Consider the following 22,665-nt stretch of genomic DNA (forward strand, 5'->3'; position numbering starts at 1 on the left):
GTACAGAAGGACCTATGGTTAAAATATCAAAATGCTTTCATTCCAGTTGGTAAATAGCCACTGTGCTGATCCCACCTAAAAGTCCCCTCAGCTCTGGCCAGCCATGCCCCTCCCTGAGGGCCATAAACCTTCCAGGATCCTGTAATTTAAGAATTCAGGGTAACTAGAAGCCTCTAACCCTGATCTAGTGCCATGACTACAGATGCGTAACATTATCCCCAGGCAAAAGGAAGAGCATTTCTTTATATACATTTTTATGAAGTTCAAAATAAACATGTATTCATTCACTTAGTATTTATTAAGTACCAACTATGGGCCAGGAGGTATTAGAGGTGTCGGGGATGAGTGAGAGAAAACAGACCAGTTTCTGCCCTCACAAAGCTTAGAGTTTGTACTTTAGGCAAATTATTGCCTGTAGGGAGTAATTTTTGGGCAGTGGTTCTTAACCTAAGCTACACAGCAGAATCACCAGAGGGTTTTTAAAAGTACTGATACCTAGGTCCCACCCCAAGAGGGTCTGATTTAATTCCTCTGAGTAGTGGCCAGGGCATTGGAAATTTCTAAAAGTCCGCCAGCTGATTCAATGTGCTACCAGGGCTGAGAACTTCTCTCCTAGAGATATGAGCCAACATGGATGACAGAGTGGAACTGTGACATTTTAGTAAAATTTATGGTTGCAAACCTAGAGAGTTAAGTCTTCACTGCATTTTAATACATAAAGATAAATCAAGATGGAAACATGATTCTTTCAAAGGTGTTTTTCAGAAAGTTCTGGAGGCCGTCTTTGTAGAATGGTGTCCTGACTAATGCTGCCTGGCAGTCTGACCCAATGTTAGGCAGGTCAACTCCACGTATTCTGCCAATACTCAGCAAAACTCTGGGCTTTGTGAAATAGAATTCCTGAGGAGAAGGACCTGTAAATGTGAACACTCCTACCCTTCTCTTCCCCCACCCATGACCTGTCTGCACGTCCCACCCAAAGCCAGCAGTCAGCCTGAGGAATGGGTGAACGCCCAGGACTCCATGCCATAGGTAAGGAATCCAGCCCTTGGGGTCAACAACCAAAACTTGAGATTGCTTTTCACACGGATTTATTACCTCTCCAAACCACTTTCCAGTTGCTTCCTTCAGCTGTCCATCAAGTGACAAATGTTTAGGATGAAACAGAATGAGAAACTCCTTGAAAAGATTTGACCCAAAGGAGAGTCGAGAGGAGCTATGGAAAGGGAAACATGCACCAAACGCTGGGCTGCAGCATAAAGATTTTTCTAGATTCATTGGGTCACAGAGAAGCATCAAAGCACATTCTAGGACAATGAATGTGCTCAGGGCTAGCTCTTGATTATTCTGTCCTAATGAAGGGGGACAATGATGTGAGTTTTCTGAAACAGCAGCTGATTTTAATGAGCGGTTTGGTTTTGACTCTGGAAATCACTACTAGGTAAATAAAAACGTACCCAGCATGTCTGACCATTTTTCAGCTGGGCAGCTTGGAATGTGGCCAAGAATGTAGAAAGAAAATGGCTAGCATTTCAAAATTCATCTGAGAAAACCCACAAAACAGAAGCATCTTAGTGGAAACAACAGAGCTCTGAATTATGATTTAGAAGGCAAGAATTCTTGTCTCTGGTCTATCGTGACCAGGTGTGTGACATGGGTAAGTAACTTCTCTTCTCTCTGTGCCTCAGTTTCCTCACTTTTAAAATGAGGGGACTAGACTTAAGTGATCTCCAGTAGAACAGATGAGTAAAATGGAATTTAATATCAGAGAGAGAGAGAAAAAATAGTGATGTGTGAAGCATGAAGACCACTGTCAGGGAGCAACCAAGTTTGTATTTGGAGCCCAAGACACTCGTAGGGGATGAGGGCAGGAGGGGATCAAGACACTTACACTTTTTCTCGAAAATTAAAACTAGTCAGGGCGAACTGGGGATTGCCCTGAGCTATTCTTAGAGTCAGGGAAGGGCCACGAGAACCCTAGGTAAACTCACCACCAAGGAGAAAAGATAGGACCACCAGCCCAGCTTCTGCACCAACTTAGAAGTTCAAAAGTGTAGTGCACACTGGGACCAGACCCAACCTAGGATCAGGGAGCAGGCTTGAGTCCTGGGGAAGTGGCCATGTGAGTGAGGAGCTATAATGATGGGAATCCAAGCCAGGTTTGCCTGAAGCCCACCACTGGCTGAACTTACTCCTGAGGGCTGGGACCTTCTCTTTGGTCCCTTAAAGAAGAGCGGTGGCCAAAGCAAGCTACACTAGCGGCTTCCCCTAGAGCCACCAACCTCTGTGGAACGACAAGAGTCCCCAGTCTCAGTTGGGACTCCAGAAGTTGAAACAGAAATGACCAGGAGAGCCCTGGCCTATTAGAGGAAGGGGATCCCAGCAAAGGCCACTGTATTTCCTGTTCACTGGGCATGCGAGAGCTCCCACATTCAACTTTGGGACCCCACCTGAGTGGTGCCTTATTTGCATCCCAAACTATGAATTGGGGCACTCCAGTTATAGATCTATAAGATCCCTACAGCTCTAATATGATGTGGTTTTAGTGTACCCACACTAATATCACAAAGACTGACTTTATTTCAGAGTTTAGCATATAACTATCCCCTTAAGTTTGTAGACATTGGGACTCCTGTCTAAAAATAGGGAGAAATGGGTAAATTAGGGATCCATCTGTGACCATTACATAGCTTAAAATAAACACAAAAGGCGTATCACTGCTAATGATCCATGAATTCACTCCATATGCATGCATTAGAGATCATTAAAGTAAAAGCTGGGAATGCAAAAGATAATTATATAGTTTGAATATCTAAAAATTTTTCCTCATAGAGGGCATATTTGTATGTATGTGTAAAATATAAGTGTATTACCCCCAAATGGAAACTGAAACACATGCTTGCTTTAGTGGAATTTCCTGTTTCAAATGGCCTTAGACAATAACCATCAGCTTTGTAAACATGAAGACCTCTTGATCCAGCAATTTCATATGTAGAAATTTAACCTGATGAGAATTTTCACCAGTATACAAAAACAAATATATATGAATGTTCATTGTCACAACATTGTTAACAACGAAAAAACTGAAAAGAATTGAAATATTCATTAATAAGGGATTAGTTAGATAAATTAGCAGGCATCCATATGCCAGGATACTCTGAAATTATTAAAAATAGTCAAATGTACTTTTATAGCAGAGAAATAATTTTATGTCAACTGAGGGAGCTGACATTTACAGTTTGTATGTTTACCCCATATCCATTCCCTGCCTCAAATCAAATCTACATTGAGGCTGAGGCCTTCCTTGTGTCAGGGAAGTTTGGTTACAAAGAGTGCTGATCACAAAAAGATAATTCCACACACAGGTCAGAATGGCCATCATCAAAAATTCTACAAACAGTAAATGCTGGGGAGAGTGTGGAGAAAGGGAACCCTCCTGCACTGTTGGTGGGAATGTAAATTGGTGCAGCCACTATGGAGAACAGTATGAAGGTTCTTTAAAAAACTAAAAATAGAGCTACCATATGACCAAGCAATCCCACTCCTGGGCATATATCCAAAAAGATAGATGCAGCCCAATGTTCACTGCAGCACTATTTACAATAGCCAAGACATGGAAACAACCTAAATGTCCATCAACAGATGAATAGATAAAAAAGATGTAGTATATTTATACAATAGAATATTACTCTGCCATAAAAAAGAATGAAATAATGCCATTTTCAGCAACATGAATGGACATAGAGATTATCATACTAAGTGAAGTAAGCCAGACAGAGAAAGACAAATATCATATGGTATCACTTACATGTAGAATCTAAAAAAAAAAACAAAACAACAAATGAACTTATATACAAAACAGAAATAGACTCACAGACATAACGAACTTATGGTTACTAAAGGAGAAAGGGGGGAAGGGAAAAATTAGGAGTTTGGGATTAACATAAGCACACTGTTATACATAAAATAGATAACCAACAAGGACCTACTGTATAGCACAGGGAACTATACTCAATATTTTATAATAACCTATAAGGGAAAAGAATATATATATATTTATATATACATATGTGAACTTGAATCACTTTGCTGTCCACCTGAAACTAACGTTGTAAATCAACTATACTTCAATAAAAAAAAAACACAAAAAGATAATTCTTAGTGCTTAGCACCAATGACAAGAGACCCAGAGAAAGGTATTCTCACCATCCCACTGGCACACTTTTGAGAATGAAAGTGAGTGCTATTAATAATGACATGGAAATAACCCAGACTGTTCTGAGGAAACAGGGACACACTACCTGGACCTTTCCCTGAAAGTTAATTCATTTTCTTATAAACCAAAGACAAATGTCATCTTTTAGTAGATAAGGCCCTTGCTCTCATGGAGACTTAGGTGAGGGGAGATGGCAAATAATAAAGAAAACAAAATAATGAACAAGATAATCAGAGACTAATAAAGCTTTGAAGAAAAAAATTTTAATGGGTGAAGTGATGCAGGGTGGGGAGGTAGAGTGGTCAGGAAGACCTGCTTGAGAAGAAAAGATGTGGTGGGAGATCTTAATGTCCAGAGAGGGTTGGGCATGCCAAGATGTGGGCAGAGCACTCCTGATGGAAGACCAATGACCAGTGATGCCCGAGGCCTCTGATGTGTTGAAGGAATGCACCCTGTGAAAGCAGAATTTGTTGGAGGGTTAATCAAGGGGATGACATGATCTATATCACGGTCTAGGGGAAGGAATGAGAAAGAAGGAAACAGAGCCAAAGATACCTGATGGAGGGGGATGGATGATGTGTCTGGGGAGAAAATTAGTAAAGGCAGGAAAAGGGGGGTGGGTGGGAGCACAAGAAAGAACCATCCCAGCAACTGCTCCAGACTAGAGGTAGTATAGCTGGTGCTGATACTGGACAGTGCCAGGACTGGCTCACCTGAGGGGCTCAGGAGTTTTTCTAAAACTCCAGGGAGATCAGAGGGAGATAGCAAGAAAACCTCGGATTGGAGATGTGTAGCCTTGCCAAGAAAAGGCTAGTGCAGAGTTCACTCTTAATCTACAAACAGCAAATGCTGGAAAGGGTGTGGAGAAAAGTGAACCCTCCTGCACTACTGGTGGGAATGTAAATTATACAGCCACTATGGAGAACAGTATGGAGGTTCCTTAAAAAACTAAAAATAGAACTACCATATGATCCGGCAATTCCACTACTGGGCATATACCCAGAGAAAACCATAATTCAAAAAGACACATGCACCCCAATATTCATGCAGCACTATTTACAATAGGCAGGACATGGAAGCAACCAAAATGTCCATCGACAGATGAATGGATAAAGAAGATGTGGCACATATATACAATGGAATATTACTCAGCCAGAAAAAGGAACAAAATTGGGTCATTTGTAGAGACGTAGATGGACCTAGAGAAGTCATACAAAGTGAAGTAAGTCAGAAAGAGAAAAACAAATATCGTATATTAACACATATATGTGGAATCTAGAAAAATGGTATAGATGAAACAGTTTGCAAGGCAGAAATAGAGACACAGATGTAGAGAACAAATGTATGGACACCAAGGGGGAAAGTGGTGGTGATGGTGGTGGGATGAACTGGGAGATTGGGATTGACATATATACACTAATATGTATAAAATGGATAACTAATAAGAACCTGCTGTATAAAAAAGAGAATAAAAAAGAAGAAAAGGAAGAGGGAGGGTGAAATGAGGAGTATGGGATTAACAGACACAAACTACTATACATAAAATAGATGAGCAACAAGGATTTACTGTATAACACAGGGAACAATATTCGATATCTTCTAGTATCCAGTAATGGAAAATAACATGAAAAAATATATATATATAACTGAATCACTTTGCTGTACACCTGATCCTACACAATATAATACATCAACTATATTTCAATTAAAAAAATCTGTAACAAAGGATATATTAAAAATTTTAAAAACTCACACAACTGTACACCAAAAAGAGAGAATTGTACTGAATGTAAATTTAAAAATAAATTTTAAAAAGCTTTGGAGAAGAACCGTTTCTCACTAGGAATTCTGGTCTGAAGCATCGGTGCAAGGCCTCTGCCCAGAGCAACCTATGAGCAAATGAAACTAGACAGAGCACAAAGGAAAACAAAAGGTACTACAGACCCGCCTCTTTGCCCTGGAAGTGTACTTGCGGCATGTTTCTCCAGGCCTTCAGGCTTGGGTCTTGGACTGGAACTACACCACCAGCTTTCCTGGACCTCCAACTTGCAGAGGTATTTCTCGGCTTCCAAAATCAACTGTGTGGTTGACAGGGTCTTGTTGCTCCGGCCAGGTGTCAGGCCTGAGCCTCTGAGATGGGAGAGCCCAGATAAGGACATTGGACAACCAGAGACGTCTTGGTCCCACATAATATCATTCGGCAAGAGCTCTCCCAGAGATCTCCGTCTCAATGCTAAGACACAGTCCACGCAATGACCAGCAAGCTCCAGTGTTGGACACCCCATGCCAAACAACTAGCAAGACAGGAACACAACCCCACCCATTAGCAGAGAGGCTCCCTAAAATCATAATAAGGCCACAGAGACCCCAAAACACACACCAGACATGGTCCTGCCCACCAGAAAGACAATATCAAGACTCACCCACGAGAACACAGGCACCAGTCTCCTCCACCAGGAAGCCTAAACAACCCACTGAACCAACCTTACCCACTGGAGGCAGATACCAAAAACAACAGGAACAACAAACCTGCAGCCTGTGAAAAGGAGACCCCAAACACAGTAAGTTAAGCAAAATGAGAAGACAGAGAAATACACAGCAGATGAAGGAGCAAAGTAAAAACACACCAGACCAAACAACTGAAGAGGAAATAGGCAGTCTACCTGAAAAAGAATTCAGAATAATGATAGTAAAAATGATCTAAAATCCTGGAAATAGAATAGAGAAAATACAAGAAACGTTTAACAAGGACCTAGAAGAACTAAAGAGCAAACAAACAATGATGAACAACACAATAAATGAAATAAAAAATTCTCTAGAAGGAATCAATAGCAGAATAACTGAGGCAGAAGAACGGATAAGAGACCTGGAAGATAAAATAGTGGAAATAACTACTGCAGAGCAGAATAAAGAAAAAAGAATGAAAAGAATTGAGGACACTCTCAGAGACCTCTGGGACAACATTAAATGCACCAGCATTTGAATTATAGGGGTCCCAGAAGAAGAAGAGGAAAAGAAAGGGACTGAGAAAATATCTGAAGAGATTATAGTTGAAAACTTCCCTAATATGGGAAAGGGAATAGTCAGTCAAGTCCAGGAAGCACAGAGAGTGCAATACAAGATAAAGCCAAGGAGAAATATGACAAGACACATATTAATTAAACTATAAAAAATTAAATACAAAGAAAAAATATTTAATACAGCAAGGGAAAAGCAACAAATAACATATAGGGGAATCCCCATAAGGTTAACAGCTGATCTTTCAGTAGCAACTCAGCAAGACAGAAGGGAGTGGCAGGATGTGTTTAAAGTGATGAAAGGGAAAGACCTACAACCAAGATTACTCTACCCAGAAAGGATCTCATTCAGATTTGACAGAGAAATTAAAACCTTTACAGACAAGCAAAAACCAAGAGAATACAGCACCACCAAACCAGCTTAACAACAAATGCTACAGGGAGTTCTCTAGGCAGGAAACACAAGAGGAGGAAAAGACCTACAATAACAAACCCAAAACAATTAAGAAAATGGTAATAGGAACATACATATAGATAATTACCTTAAATGTAAATGGATTAAATGCTCCAACCAAAAGACATAGACTGGCTGAATGGATACAAAAACAAGACCCGTATATATGTTGGGTACAAGAGACCCACTTCAGACCTAGGGACACATACAGACTGAAAGTGAGGGGATGGAAAAAGATATTCCATGCAAATGGACATCAAAAGAAAGCTGGAGTCCAAGTGGAGCAAGTGAGCTGAGTGGTTGTGTAGTCGCGTCCCGGAGACCAGTAGCGCTTGCAGCATGGCTGAGTGACTGACTGAAGAGCAGATTACAGAATTCAAAGAAGCTTTTTCACTATTTGACAAGGATGGTTATGGAACTATAACAACAAAGGAATTGTGAACTGTAATGAGGTCTCATGGGTAGAATCTCACAGAAGCAGACTTACAGTACATGATTAATGAAGTGGATGCTGATGGTAATGGCACAATTGACTTCCCGGAATTTCTGACAATGATGGCAATAAAAATGAAAGATGCAGACAGTTAGGAAGAAATTAGGGAAGCATTCCATGTATCTGATAAGGATGGTAATATCTATATTAGTGCAGCAGAGCTCCGCCATGTGATGACAAACCTTGGAGAGAAGTTAAGAGGTGAAGAGGTTGATGAAATGATCAGGGAAGCAGATATTGATGGTGATAATCAAGTAAACTATGAAGAGTTTGTACAATTGATGACAGCAAAGTGAAGACATTGTACAGAGTGTGTTAAATTTCTTGTACAAAAACGTTTATTTGCCTTTTCTTTGTTTGTAACTTATCTGTAAAAGGTTTCACCCTACTGTCAAAAAAAATATGCATGTATTAGGACTTCATTCCTCCATGTTTTATTCTCTTATCTTACTGTCATTGTCCTGAAACCTTATATTTTAGAAAAATTAAACAAGTAACACGTTGCATGTGGCTTACTCTGGATATATCTAAGCCCTTCTGCACTTCTAAACTTAGACTGAGTTTGTCAAATGAGGGAACATGTGGGTTATGCCTTTTTTTTTAAGTTGTTTTCTTTAGGAACTGTCATCATGTTGTTCTTGAAGTGTGGAGTTGCAACTCTGTGTGGACTATGAACAGTCAACAGTATGTACTTAAAAGTAGCACTATTGCAAAATTGGTGTTTTATCCAGGACTCATACACTATCTTTTTGTACTGCTGGTCCTTTACCAGAAACAATTTCTTTTATTGTTACTTGCTTGTTGTTTTAGCCACTTAAAGAAAATCTGCTTATGGCACAATTTGCCTCAAATCGACTCCAAGATGTATATTTGTTTTCCAATAAAAATTACAATTTACCTAACAAAAAAAAAAAAAAAGAAAGAGAACTGGAGTCACAATTCTCATATCAGACAAAATAGACTTTAAAATAAAGACTATTAGAAGAGACAAAGAAAGACACTACATAATGATCAAGGAATCAATCCAAGAAGAAGATAAAACAATTGCAAATATTTATGCACCCAACATAGGAGCACCTCAATACATAAGGCAAATGCTAAGAGCCATCAAAGGGGAAATCAACAGTAACACAATAATAGTAGGGAACTTTAACACCCCACTTTCACCAATGGAAAGATCATTCAAAGTGAAAATAAGTAAGGAAACACGAGCTTTAAATGACATATTAAACAAGATGGGCTTAATTGATATTTATATAGGACATTCCATCCAAAAACAATAGAATACACTTTGCTCTTAAGTGTCTATGGAGCATTCTCCAGGATAGATCATATCAAGCCTTGGTAAATTTAAGAAAATTGAAATTGTATCAAGTATCTTTTCCGACCACAATGCTATGAGACTGGATATTGATTACAGGGAAAAAACTGTAAAAGATACAAACACATGGAGGCTAGACAATGCACTACTAAATAACCAAGAGATCACTGAAGAAATCAAAAAATACCTAGAAACAAATGATAATGAAAACACGATGACCCAAAACCTATGGGATGCAACAAAAGCAGTTCTAAGAGGGAAGCTTATAGCAATACAATCCTACTTCAAGAAACATGAAAAATCTCAAACAAACCACCTAACCTTACACCTAAAGCAATTAGAGAAAGAAGAACAAAAAACCCCAAAGTTAACAGTAGGAAAGAAATCATAAAGATCAGATCAGAAATAAATGAAAAAGAAATGAATGACACAATAGCAAAGATCAATAAAACTAAAAGCTGGTTCTTTGAGAAGATAAACAGTTTTGATAAACCATTAGCCAGAGTCATCAAGAACAAAAGGGAGGAGACTCAAATCAATAGAATTAGAAATGCAAAAAGAGGAGTAACAACTGACACTGCAGAAATACAAATGATCATGAGAGGATCAACTATATGCCAATAAAATGGACAACCTGGAAGAAATGGAACAATTCTTAGAAAAGCACAACCTTCCGAGACTGAACCAGGAAGAAATAGAAAATATAAACAGACCAATCACAAGCACTGAAATTGAAACTGTAATTAAAAATCTTCCAACAAACAAAAGCCCAGGACCAAATGGCTTCACAGGTGAATTCTATCAAACATTTAGAGAAGAGCTAACACATAGCCTTCTCAAACACTTCCAAAATATAGCAGAATGAGGAACAATCCCAAACTCATTCAACGAGACCACCATCACCCTGATACCAAAACCAGACACAGATGTCACAAAGAAAGAAAACTACAGGCGAATATCACTGATGAACATAGATGCAAAAATCCTCAACAAAATACTAGCAAGCATGGGATGAAGTGAGACAGTGGCATGGACATATATACACTACCAAGTGTAAGAGAAGATAGCCACTGAGAAGCAGCTGCATAGCACAGGGAGATCAGCTTGGTGCTTTGTGTCCAACTAGAGGGGTGGGATAGGGAGGGTGGGAGGGAGACGAAAGAGGGAGGAGATATGGGGATATATGTATACATACAGCTGAGTCACTTTGTTATACAGCAGAAACTAACACACCATGGTAAAGCAATTATACTCCAATACAGATAGTTTTAAAAATAATACTAGGAAAAAGACTCCAACAGCACATTAAAACTATCATACAACATGATCAACTGGGATTTATCCCGGGAATGCAAGGATTCTTCAATATATGCAAATCAATCAATGTGATAAACCATATTAAAAAACTGAAGGATAAAAAACATATGATCATCTCAATAGATGCAGAAAAAGCTTTCAACAAAATTCAACACCCATTTATGATAAAAACCCTCCAGAAAGAAAGCATAGAGGGAACTTTCCTCAACATAATAAAGGCCATATATGGCAAACCCATAGCCAACATTGTTCTCAATGGTGAAAAAATGAAACCATTTCCACTAACATCAGGAACAAGACAAGGTTGCCCACTCTTACCAATATTATTCAACATAGTTTTGGAAGTTTTAGGCAGAGCAATCAGAGAAGAAAAAGAAATAACAGGAATCCAAATTGGAAAAGAAGACGTAAAGTTGTCACTGTTTGTAGATAACACGATACTATACATAGAGAATCCTAAAGAGGCTACCAGAAAACTACTAGAGCTAATCAATGAATTTGGTAAAGTAGAGGATACAAAATTAATGCACAGAAATCTCTTGCATTCCTATACACTAATGATGAAAAATCTGAAAGAGAAATTAAGGAAACACTCCCATTTATCACTGCAACAAAAAGAATAAAATACCTAGGAATAAACCTACCTAAGGAGACAAAAGACCTGTATGCAGAAAACTATAAGACACTGATGAGAGAAATTAAAGATGATACAAACAGATGGAGAGATATACCATGTTCTTGGATTGGAAGAATGAACTTTGTGAAAATGACTCTACTACCCAAAGCAATCTACAGATTCAATGCAATTCCTAACAAACTAAGGCATTTTTCACAGAACTAGGACAAAAAATTTCACAATTTGTACGGAAACACAAAGGACCCCGAATAGCCAAAGCAATCTTGAGAAAGAAAAATGGAGCTGGAGGAATCAGGCTCCCTGACTTCAGACTATACTACAAAGCTACAGTAATCAATACAGTATGGTACTGGCACAGAAATATAGATCAATGGAACATGATAGAAAGCCCAGAGATAAACCCATGCACGTATGGTCACCTTGTCATTGATAAAGAGGCAAGACTATATAATGGAGAAAAGACAGCCTCTTCAATAAGTGGTGCTGGGAAAACTGGACAGCTACATGTAAAAGAATGAAATTAGGACACTCCCTTACACCATGCACAAAAAAAAAAAACTCAAAATGGATTAAAGACATAAATGTAAAGCCAGAAACTATCAAACTCTTAGAGGAAAACATAGAACACTCTATGACATATATCACAGCAAGATCCTTTTTGACCCACCTCCTAGAGAAATGGAAAAAAACCCAGAAATTAACAAATGGGACCTAATGAAACTTAAAAGCTTTTGCACAGAAAAGGAAACCATAAACAAGATGAAAAGACAATCCTCAGAATGGGAGAAAATATTTGCAAATGAAGCAACTGACAAATGATTAATCTCCAAAATATACAAGCAGCTCATGCAGCTCAATATCAAAAAAACAAAAAACCCAATCCAAAATGGGCAGAAGACCTAAATAGACATTTGTCCAAAGAAGATATACAGAGCCAACAAACACATGAAAGGATGCTCACAATCACTAATCATTATAGAAATGCAAATGAAAGCTACAATAAGGTATTACCTCACACTGGTCAGAATGGCCATCATCAAAAAATCTACAAACAATAAATGCTGGAGAGGATGTGGGGAAAAGGGAACCCTCTTTGCACTGTTGGTGGGATGTAAACTGATACAGCCACTATGGAGAATAGTATGGAGGTTTCTTAAAAAACTAAAAATAGAACTACCATTTGACCCAGCAATCCCCCTACTGGGCATATACCCTGAGAAAATCATAATTCAGAAAGAGTCATGTAGGGCGGAGGGGAAGATGGTGGAAGAGTAAGACACAGAGATCACCTTCCTCCCCACAGATATACCAGAAATCCATCTACACGTGGAGCAACTCCTACAGAACACCTACTGAATGCTGGCAGAAGACCTCAGACCTCCCAAAAGGCAAGAAACTCCCCACGTACCTGGGTAGGGCAAAAGAAAAAACAGAGACATAAGAATAGGGACAGGACCTGCACCAGTGGGAGGGAGCTGTGAACGAGGAAAGGTTTCCACACACTAGGAAGCCCCTTCGCAGGCGGAGACTGCTGGAGGCGGAGGGGGGAGCTTCGGAGCCGCGGGGGTGAGCACAGCAACAGAGGTGCGGAGGGCAAAGCGGGGAGATTCCTGCACAGAGGATCGGTGCCGACCGGCACTCACCAGCCCGAGAGGCTTGTCTGCTCACCCGCCGGGGAGGGCGGGGCTGCGAGCTGAGGCTCGGGCTTTGGTTGGAGTGCAGGGAGAGGACTGGGGTTGGCTCCGTGAACACAGCCTGAAGGGGTTAGTGCACCACGGCTAGCGGGGAGGGAGTCCGGGAAAAGCTCTGGAGCTGCCGAAGAGGCAAGAGACTTTTTCTTCCCTCTTTGTTTCCTGGTGTGCGAGGAGAGGGGTTTAAGAGCGCTGCTTAAAGGAACTCCAGAGACGGGTGCGAGCCGCGGCTAAAAACGCGGACCCCAGAGACGGGCGGGAGATGCCAAGGCTGCTGCTGCCGCCACCAAGGGGCCTCTGTGCGAGCACAGGTCACTATCCACACCCCTCTTCCGGGGAGCCTGTGCAGCCTGCCATTGCCAGATTCCCAGGATCCACGGACAACTCCTCCGGGAGAACGCACGGCAGGCCTCAGGCTGGTGCAATGTCACGCTGGCCTCTGCCGCCGCAGGCTCACCCCGCTCTCCGCGCCCCTCCCTCCCCCCGGTCTGAGTGAGCCAGAGCCCCCGAATCAGCGGCTCCTTTAACCCCGTCCTGTCTGAGCAAAAAACAGACGCCCTCTGGCGACCTACACGCAGAGGCAGGGACAAATCCAAAGCTGAGTCCCTCTGAGCTGTGAGAACAAAGAAGAGAAAGGGAAATCTCTACCAGCAGCCTCAGAAACAGCGGATTAAAGCTCCAAAATCAACTTGATGTACCCTGCATCTGTGGAATACATGAATAGACAATTAATCATCCCAAATTGAGGAGGTGGACTTCGAGAGCAAGATTTATGATATTTTTACCCTTTTCCTCTTTTTGTGAGTGTGTATGTGTATGCTCCTGTGTGAGATTTTCTCTGTATAGCTTTGCCTCCACCATTTGTCCTAGGGTTCCATCTGTCCATTTTTTAAAAAAATTTTTTTCTTAATAAATAATTTTAATAACTTTATTATACTTTACCTTCTTTCTTTCTTTCTTTCTTTCTTTCTTTCTATCTACTTCTACTAACTCTTTCTCTCTACTTTTTCTCCCTTTTATTCTGAGCCGTGTGGAGTCTCTTGTTGCTGCAGCCAGGAGTCACTGCTGTGCCTCTGAGGTGGGAGAGCCAACTTCAGGACACCGGTCAACAAGAGAGCACCCAACTCCACATAATATCAAACGGCGAAAATCTCCCAGAGATCTCCATCTCAACACCAGCACTCAGCTTCACTCAACAACCAGCAGTGCTGGAAAACCTATGCCAAACAACTAGCAAAACAGGAACACAACCCCACCAATTAGCAGAGAGGCTGCCTAAAATCATAATAACTCCACAGGAACCCCAAAACACAACACCAGACGTGGACCTGCCAACTAGAGAGACAAGATCCACCCTCATCCACCACAACACAGGCACTAGTCCCCTCCACCAGGAAGCCTACACAACCCACTGAACCAACCTTAGCCACTGGAGACAGACATCAAAAACAACGGGAACTACGAACCTGCAGCCTGCAAAAAAGGAGACCCCAAACACAGTAAGATAAGCAAAATGAGAAGACAGAAAAACACACAGCAGATGAAGGAGCAAGATAAAAATGCACCAGACCTAACAAATGAAGAAGAAATAGGCAGTCTACCTGAAAAAGAATTCAGAATAATGATAGTCAGGATGATCCAAAATCTTGGAAATAGAAGAGACAAAATGCAAGAAACATTTAACAAGGACCTAGAAGAAGTAAAGATGAAACAAGCAACGATAAACAACACAATAAACAAAATTAAAAGTACTCTAGATGGGATCAATAGCAGAATAACTGAGGCAGAAGAACGGATAAGTGACCTGGAAGATAAAATAGTGGAAATAACTACTGCAGAGCAGAATAAAGAAAAAAGAATGAAAAGAGCTGAGGACAGTCTCAGAGACCTCTGGGACAACATTAAACGCACCAACATTCGGATTATAGGGGTTCCATAAGAAGAAGAGAAAAGAAACGGACTTGAGGTTATGGGGAGGGGGAAGGGTGAGCTGTGACAGGGCGAGAGAGAGTCATGGGCATATACATAGTAACAAACGCAGTAAGGTAGATAGCTAGTGGGAAGCAGCCGCATGGCACAGGGATATTGGCTCGGTGCTTTGTGACAGCCTGGAGGGGTGGGATGGGGAGGGTGGGAGGGAGGGAGACGCAACAGGGAAGACATATGGGAACATATGTTTATGTATGACTGATTCACTTTGTTATAAAGCAGAAACTAACACACCATTGTGAAGCAATTGTACCCCAATAAAGATGTTAAAAAAAATAAATAAATAAATATTTCTTAAATATAAAAAAAAAAAAAAAAAAAAAAGCAGCAAGGGAAAAACAACAAATAACACACAAGGGAATCCCCATAAGGTTAACAGCTGATCTCTCAGCAGAAACCCTGCAAGCCAGAAGGGAATGGCAGGACATACTGAAAGTGGTGAAGGAGAAAAACCTGCAACCAAGATTACTTTACCCAACAAGGATCTCATTCAGATTTGATGGAGAAATTAAAACCTTTACAGACAAGCAAAAGCGGAGAGAGTTCAGCACCACCAAACCCGCTTTACAACAAATGCTAAAGGAACTTCTCTAGACAAGAAACACAAGAGAAGGAAAAGACCTATAAAAACGAACCCAAAACAATTTGGAAAATGGGAATAGGAACATACATATCGATAATTACCTTAAATGTAAATGGACTAAATGCTCCCACCAAAAGACACAGATAGGCTGAATGGATACAAAAACAAGACCCTTATATATGCTGTCTACAAGAGACCCACTTCAGACCTAGAGACACATACAGACTAAAAGTAAGGGGATGGAAAAAGATATTCCATGCAAATGGAAAGCAAAAGAAAGCTGGAGTAGCAATTCTCATATCAGACAAAATAGACTTTAAAATAAAGACTATTAGAAGAGACAAAGAAGGACACTACATAATGATCAAGGGATCGATCCAAGAAGACGATATAACAATTGTAAATATGTATGCACCCAACATAGGAGCACCTCAATACATAAGGCAAATACTAACAGCCATAAAAGGGGAAATCAACAGTAACACATTCATAGTAGGAGACTTTAACACCCCACCTTCACCAATGGACAGATCATCCAAAATGAAAATAAATAAGGAAACGCAAGCTTTAAATGATACATTAAACAAGATGGACTTAATAGATATTTATAGGACACTCCATCCAAAAACAACAGAATACACTTTTTTCTCAAGTGCTCATGGAACATTCTCCAGGATAGATCATATCTTGGGTCACAAATCAAGCCTTGTTAAATTTAAGAAAATTGAAATTGTATCAAGTATCTTTTCCAACCACAACGCCATGAGACTAGATATCATTTACAGGAAAAGATCTGTAAAAAATACAAACACATGCAGGATAAACAATACACTACTTAATAACGAAGTGATCACTGAAGAAATCAAAGAGGAAATTAAAAAATACCTAGAAACAAATGACAATGGACACACAACGACCCAAAACCTATGGGATGCAGCAAAAGCAGTTCTAAGGGGGAAGTTTATAGCAATACAAGCCCACCTTAAGAAGCAGGAAACATCTCGAATAAACAACCTAACCTTGCATCTCAAGCAATTAGAGAAAGAAGAACAAAAAAACCCCAAAGCTAGCAGAAGGAAAGAAATCATAAAAATCAGATCAGAAATAAATGAAAAAGAAATGAAGGAAACAACAGCAAAGATCAATAAAACTAAAAGCTGGTTCTTTGAGAAGGTAAACAAAATAGATGAACCATTAGCCAGACACATCAAGAAAAAAAGGGAGAAGACTCAAATCAATAGAAATGAAAAAGGAGAAGTAACAACTGACTGCAGAAATAAAAAAGATCATGAGAGATTACTATAAGCAACTCTATGCCAATAAAATGGACAATCTGGAAGAAATGGACAAATTCTTAGAAATGCACAACCTGCCAAGACTGAATCAGGAAGAAATAGAAAATATGAACAGACCAATCACAAGCACTGAAATTGAAACTGTGATTAAAAATCTTCCAACAAACAAAAGCCCAGGACCAGATGCTTTCACAGGCGAATTCTATCAAACATTTAGAGAAGAGCTAACACCTATCCTTCTCAAACTCTTCCAAAATATAGCAGAGGGAGGAACACTCCCAAATTCCTTCTGCGAGGCCACCATCACCTTGATAACAAAACCAGACAAGGATGTCACAAAGAAGGAAAACTACAGGCCAATATCACTGATGAACATAGATGCAAAAATCCTCAACAAAATACTAGCAAACAGAACCCAACAGCACATTAAAAGGATCATACACCATGATCAAGTGGGGTTTATTCCAGGAATGCAAGGATTTTTCAATATACGCAAATGTATCAATGTGATAAACCATATTAACAAATTGAAGGAGAAAAACCATATGATCATCTCAATAGATGCAGAGAAAGCATTTTTAAAAATTCAACACCCATTTATGATAAAAACCCTGCAGAAAGTAGGCATAGAGGGAACTTTCCTCAACATAATAAAGGCCATATATGACAAGCCCACAGCCAACATCATCCTCAATGGTGAAAAACTGAAAGAATTTCCACTAAGATAAGGAACACGACAAGGTTGCCCACTCTCACCACTCCTATTCAACATAGTTTTGGAAGTTTTAGCCATAGCAATCAGAGAGGAAAAGGAATCCAAATTGGAAAAAAGAAGTAAAGCTGTCACTGTTTGCAGATGACATGATACTATACATAGAGAATCCTAAAGGTGCTACCAGAAAACTACTAGAGCCAATCCATGTATTTGGTAAAGTTGCAGGATACAAAATTAATGCACAGAAATCTCTTGCATTCCTATACACTAATGATGAAAAATCTGAAAGTGAAAGCAAGAAAACACTCCCATTTACCACTGCAACAAAAAGAATAAAATATCTAGGAATAAACCTACCTAAGGAGACAAAAGACCTGTATGCAGAAAATTATAAGACACTGATGAAAGAAATTAAAGATGATACAAATAGATGCAGAGATATACCATGTTCTTGGATTGGAAGACTCAACATCGTGAAAATGACTCTACTACCCAGAGCAATCTATAGATTCAATGCAATCCATATCAAACTACCACTGGCATTTTTCACAGAACTAGAGCAAAAAATTTCACAATTTGTATGGAAACACAAAAGACCCCGAATAGTCAAAGCAATTTGGAGAACGAAAAACAGAGCTGGAGGAATCAGGCTCCCTGACTTCAGACTATACTACAACGCTACAGTAATCAAGATAGTATGGTACAGGCACAAAAACAGAAAGGTAGATCAATGGAACAGTATAGAAAGCCCAGAGATAAACCCACGCACATATGGGCACCTTATCTTTGATAAAGGAGGCAGGAATATACAGTGGAGAAAGGACAGCCTCTTCAATAAGCAGTGCTGGGAAACCTGGACAGGTACAAGTAAAAGTATGAGATTAGATCACTCCCTAACACCATACACAAAAATAAGCTCAAAATGGATTAAAGACCTAAATGTAAGGCCAGAAACTATCAAATTCTTAGAGGAAAACATAGGCAGACCACTCTATGACATAAATCACAGCAAGATCCTTTTGACCCACCTCCTAGAGAAATGGAAATTAAAACAAAAATAAACAAATGGCACCTAATGAAACTTCAAAGCTTTTGCACAGGAAAGGAATCCATAAACAAGACGAAAAGACAACCCTTAGAATGGGAGAAAATACTTGCAAATGAAGCAACTGACAAAGGATTAATGTCCAAAATTTACAAGCAGCACATGCAGCTCAATAACAAAAAAACAAACAACCCAATCCAAAAATGGGAAGAAGACCTAAGTAGACATTTCTCCAAAGAAGATATACAGACTGCAAACAAACACATGAAAGAATGCTCAACATCATTAATCATGAGAGAAATGCAAATCAAAACTACAATGAGATATCATCTCACACCAGTCAGAATGGCCATCATCAAAAAATCTAGAAACAATAAATGCTGGAGAGGGTGTGGAGAAAAGGGAACACTCTTGCACTGCTGGTGGGAATGTGAATTGGTTCAGCCACTATGGAGAACATTATGGAGGTTCCTTAAAAAACTACAAATAGAACTACCATATGACCCAGCAATCCCACTACTGAGCATATACCCTGAGAAAACCAAAATTCAAAAAGAGTCATGTACCAAAATGTTCATTGCAGCTCTATTTACAATAGCCCGGAGATTGAAACAACCTAAGTGCCCATCATCAGATGAATGGATAAAGAAGTGGCACATATATACAATGGAATATTACTCAGCCATAAAAAGAAACAAAATTGAGCTATTTGTAATGAGGTGGATAGACCTAGAGTCTGTCATACAGAGTGAAGTTAGTCTGAAAGAGAAAGACAAATACCCTATGCTAACACATATATATGGAATTTAAGGGAAAAAATGTCATGAAGAACCTAGGGGTAAGACAGGAATAAAGACACAGACCTACTGGAGAACGGACTTGAGGTTATGGGGAGGGGGAAGGGTGAGCTGTGACAAAGCGAGAGAGAGGCGTGGACATATATACACTAACAAACGTAAGGTAGATAGCTAGTGGGAAGCAGCCGCATAACACAGGGAGATCAGCTCGGTGCTTTGTGACCACCTGGAGGGGTGGGATAGGGAGGGTGGGACGGAGGGAGACGCAAGAGGGAAGAGATATGGGAACATATGTACATATATAACTGATTCACTTTGTTACAAAGCAGAAAGTAACACACCATTTTAAAGCAATTATACCCGAATAAAGGTGTTAAGAAAAAAAAAGAGTCATGTACCACAATGTTCACTGCAGCACTATTTACAATAGCCAGGACATGGAAGCAACCTAAGTGTCTATCAACAGATGAATGGATAAAGGTGCGGCACATATATACAATGGAATATTACTCAGCCCGAAAAAGGAACAAAATTGCGTTATTTGAAGTGAGGTGGATGGACCGAGAATGTTTCACACACAGTGAATTCAGAAAGAGAAAAACAAATACCGTATCGTAACACATATATATGGAATTTAAAAAAAAACAGTTCTGAGGAACCTAGGGGCAGGACAGGAATAAAGATGCAGACATAGATAATGGACTTGAGAACATGGGGAAGGGGAAGGCAAGTTGGGACGAAGTGAGAGAGTGGTACTGACTTATATACACTACCAAATGTAAAATAGATAGCTAGTGAGAAGCTGCCACATAGCACAGGGAGATCAGCTCAGTGCTTCGTGACCACCTAGAGGGGTGGGCTAGGGAGGGTGGGAGGGAGATGCAAGAGGGAGGAGATATGGGGATATATGTATATGTATAGTTGACTCACTTTGTTATACAGTAGAAGCTAACACAACATTGTAAAGCAATTATACTCCAATAAAGATGTTAAAAAAAAAATAAAATAAATAATAAACCATTCTCCCCCCCCCTAAAAATAAAAAGGTACTACAAACAAAAGTGAGGTTTGAAAATAGGGTTTATATCACATATTTATATTTGGATTTCTCTGACTACTCTTCAAGATTTAAATAGTCGTGAAGATGGACTAGAAAAAGTCTTCCACTTCTGTATTTTTCTGCTACTTCTTTGTATTTCCTGCTATTATTTTTCAAGTAAATGATGATAACTTATTGGGGTAATAAAGTTTCTTTACTATAAAAAAAAGCTTTCAAAGAAAAGAAAAATAATTTACTTTTAATCATATTCATTACAATCACAATTTATCTCAGGCTTAGTCACTGGGAATTGAGCTGACTTGAAGCTCCAGGCAGAAGAGGTAATTTAGGTTGTTGGATTTTTCCTCTGTATGGATATGCTCCACAGTGATGAATACTTTGCAATTCGATCTTTTCTGGACTAGGTGTCATGTTCCATTGGTCCATTTTGCCAATAACACACTGTCTTGATTTATAAAGACTTTATAAAAAACTTAGTTTTAGAGTAAGTCTTAAAGTCAGGCAGTGTGAGTTCTCCAACTTTGTTCTTTTTCAAAATTGTTTCACCTATTGTGCAATTTCATATTTTAAAAACTTATTTTAATATTTTGTGGAAACGTTTTTATATTTATTAAATATAGCTGCTTTGTTTACTTTTATCCGGAAAAAAAAGGAAAATAAAAGAATGAAGCGCTGTCAGTAAGGGATACTTTGGGCTGAAAGTGAATCTGTCATTTCTGTGCCTTAAACAAAGAGGGGGTTTATTTTTCCCTCACATAAGAGAAGTCTGAAGATAGGTGTCTGCTAGCATTGGTTCAGTGGCTCAACAGTGTCAGGGCCAACGTCTCTGTGGTTCTCTTGACCTCTCCCTCATGGTCACAAGATGGCAGCTACACCTACTGCCATCTTGTCCATTCACGGTAGAAAAAAGTAACTTTTGTCTCCCTGTCCAGAATTCTGTCAAATGCCTCCTTTGGCTTCAAGAGAGGTTGGGTATGGTATTTTTGTCTTTCAGTCTGTGAAATAGACATAGACCAGAAAGAAGGGGTTTGATATGAGAGTCAGGAGTACCAACCTGAGGTGTTGGCCACCAAAGATTGAGGAGAGGTTTAGAGAAAGCTTTTCATTGCATTCTGCACCCCCCAAAAATATTAGCAAATAAAGCAGTGATTTAAAATCCAAATGAAGCCACATCACTTTCCTTCTCAGTGTTGCACAGGAACCACCTCAGAGCCTCCTGATCCTGCCTCTCATGAGCATTAACTCTCCCCCAGCACTCACATAGGCCTTGAGAGTCGGAGACACCAGCTAGAAAAACAAAGCTAGTGTATTGCTGAAGGACAAGAGTGACATTGTGGCCAGGCTACAGCATAGCTCCCTTTAATAAACTTTCAACTAAAGAATGTTGGAATTCAATGCATGTCCATGAATTGCCTGTTTCAGTCCCTGAATGGGGAAAACTTGGCATTTCTTCTTTTCTCTCATTCAGTAAATATTTATAGGGCTCCTATGTGCCAGGCACTGGGTGTTTTTTATTCTTCTTCCTTTTATTATTGTTCCCTGTCCTGTTTTCTTGGATTATTATTCTCTCCAAGTGTCTATGGGGATACGTGTAAAAGTATACGACAATATGTCAAACCTGCAGAGCGCAGAGCACTGTCAGAGCACTGCTCACACTCCGGAGAAGGAAAGACTGAGAAGGCGTGAAGGAATCAGGATGCAAGAGAATACCTGTGAGGAATGGTGTTTCTTACAATACTCATGTGCTTATTCATGCATTTATTTGTTCACTAAATATTTATTGAGTCCATTTGCTAGATTCTGGAGATATTCTGGTGAATATACAGATAAGGTCTCTACCTTCATTGAGCTTAAACTTGTTGTGGGACAATATTTTTGAAATATGAACCAATGTTATTTCTCCCAATAGTTCACGTTTTCTTTCCCTCCTCCCAATCAAGTAGCTAGGCTATGCTCATTGCCTCAGTGGAGAGATGAAATAAGCAGAAAGCAGAGAATAAAAGGAGATTTCCTATACTTTAGGGGAATAGAAATG

At 39.6% G+C, this 22,665-nt stretch overlaps 1 long non-coding RNA gene and 1 pseudogene across 3 annotated transcripts in view; one reads left to right on the plus strand and one right to left on the minus strand.

The window, feature by feature from the left end:
* Positions 1–22,665, minus strand: part of LOC109549825 (uncharacterized) — a 109,987-nt gene that overhangs the window by 16,670 nt on the left and 70,652 nt on the right. The gene's annotated exons all lie outside the window — the stretch shown is intronic.
* LOC101336572 (calmodulin-like) lies at positions 8,120–8,560 on the plus strand (annotated as a pseudogene).

Source organism: Tursiops truncatus, chromosome 4 (genome assembly GCF_011762595.2).
Source record: "Tursiops truncatus isolate mTurTru1 chromosome 4, mTurTru1.mat.Y, whole genome shotgun sequence".
Taxonomy (NCBI): Eukaryota; Metazoa; Chordata; class Mammalia; order Artiodactyla; family Delphinidae; genus Tursiops; species Tursiops truncatus.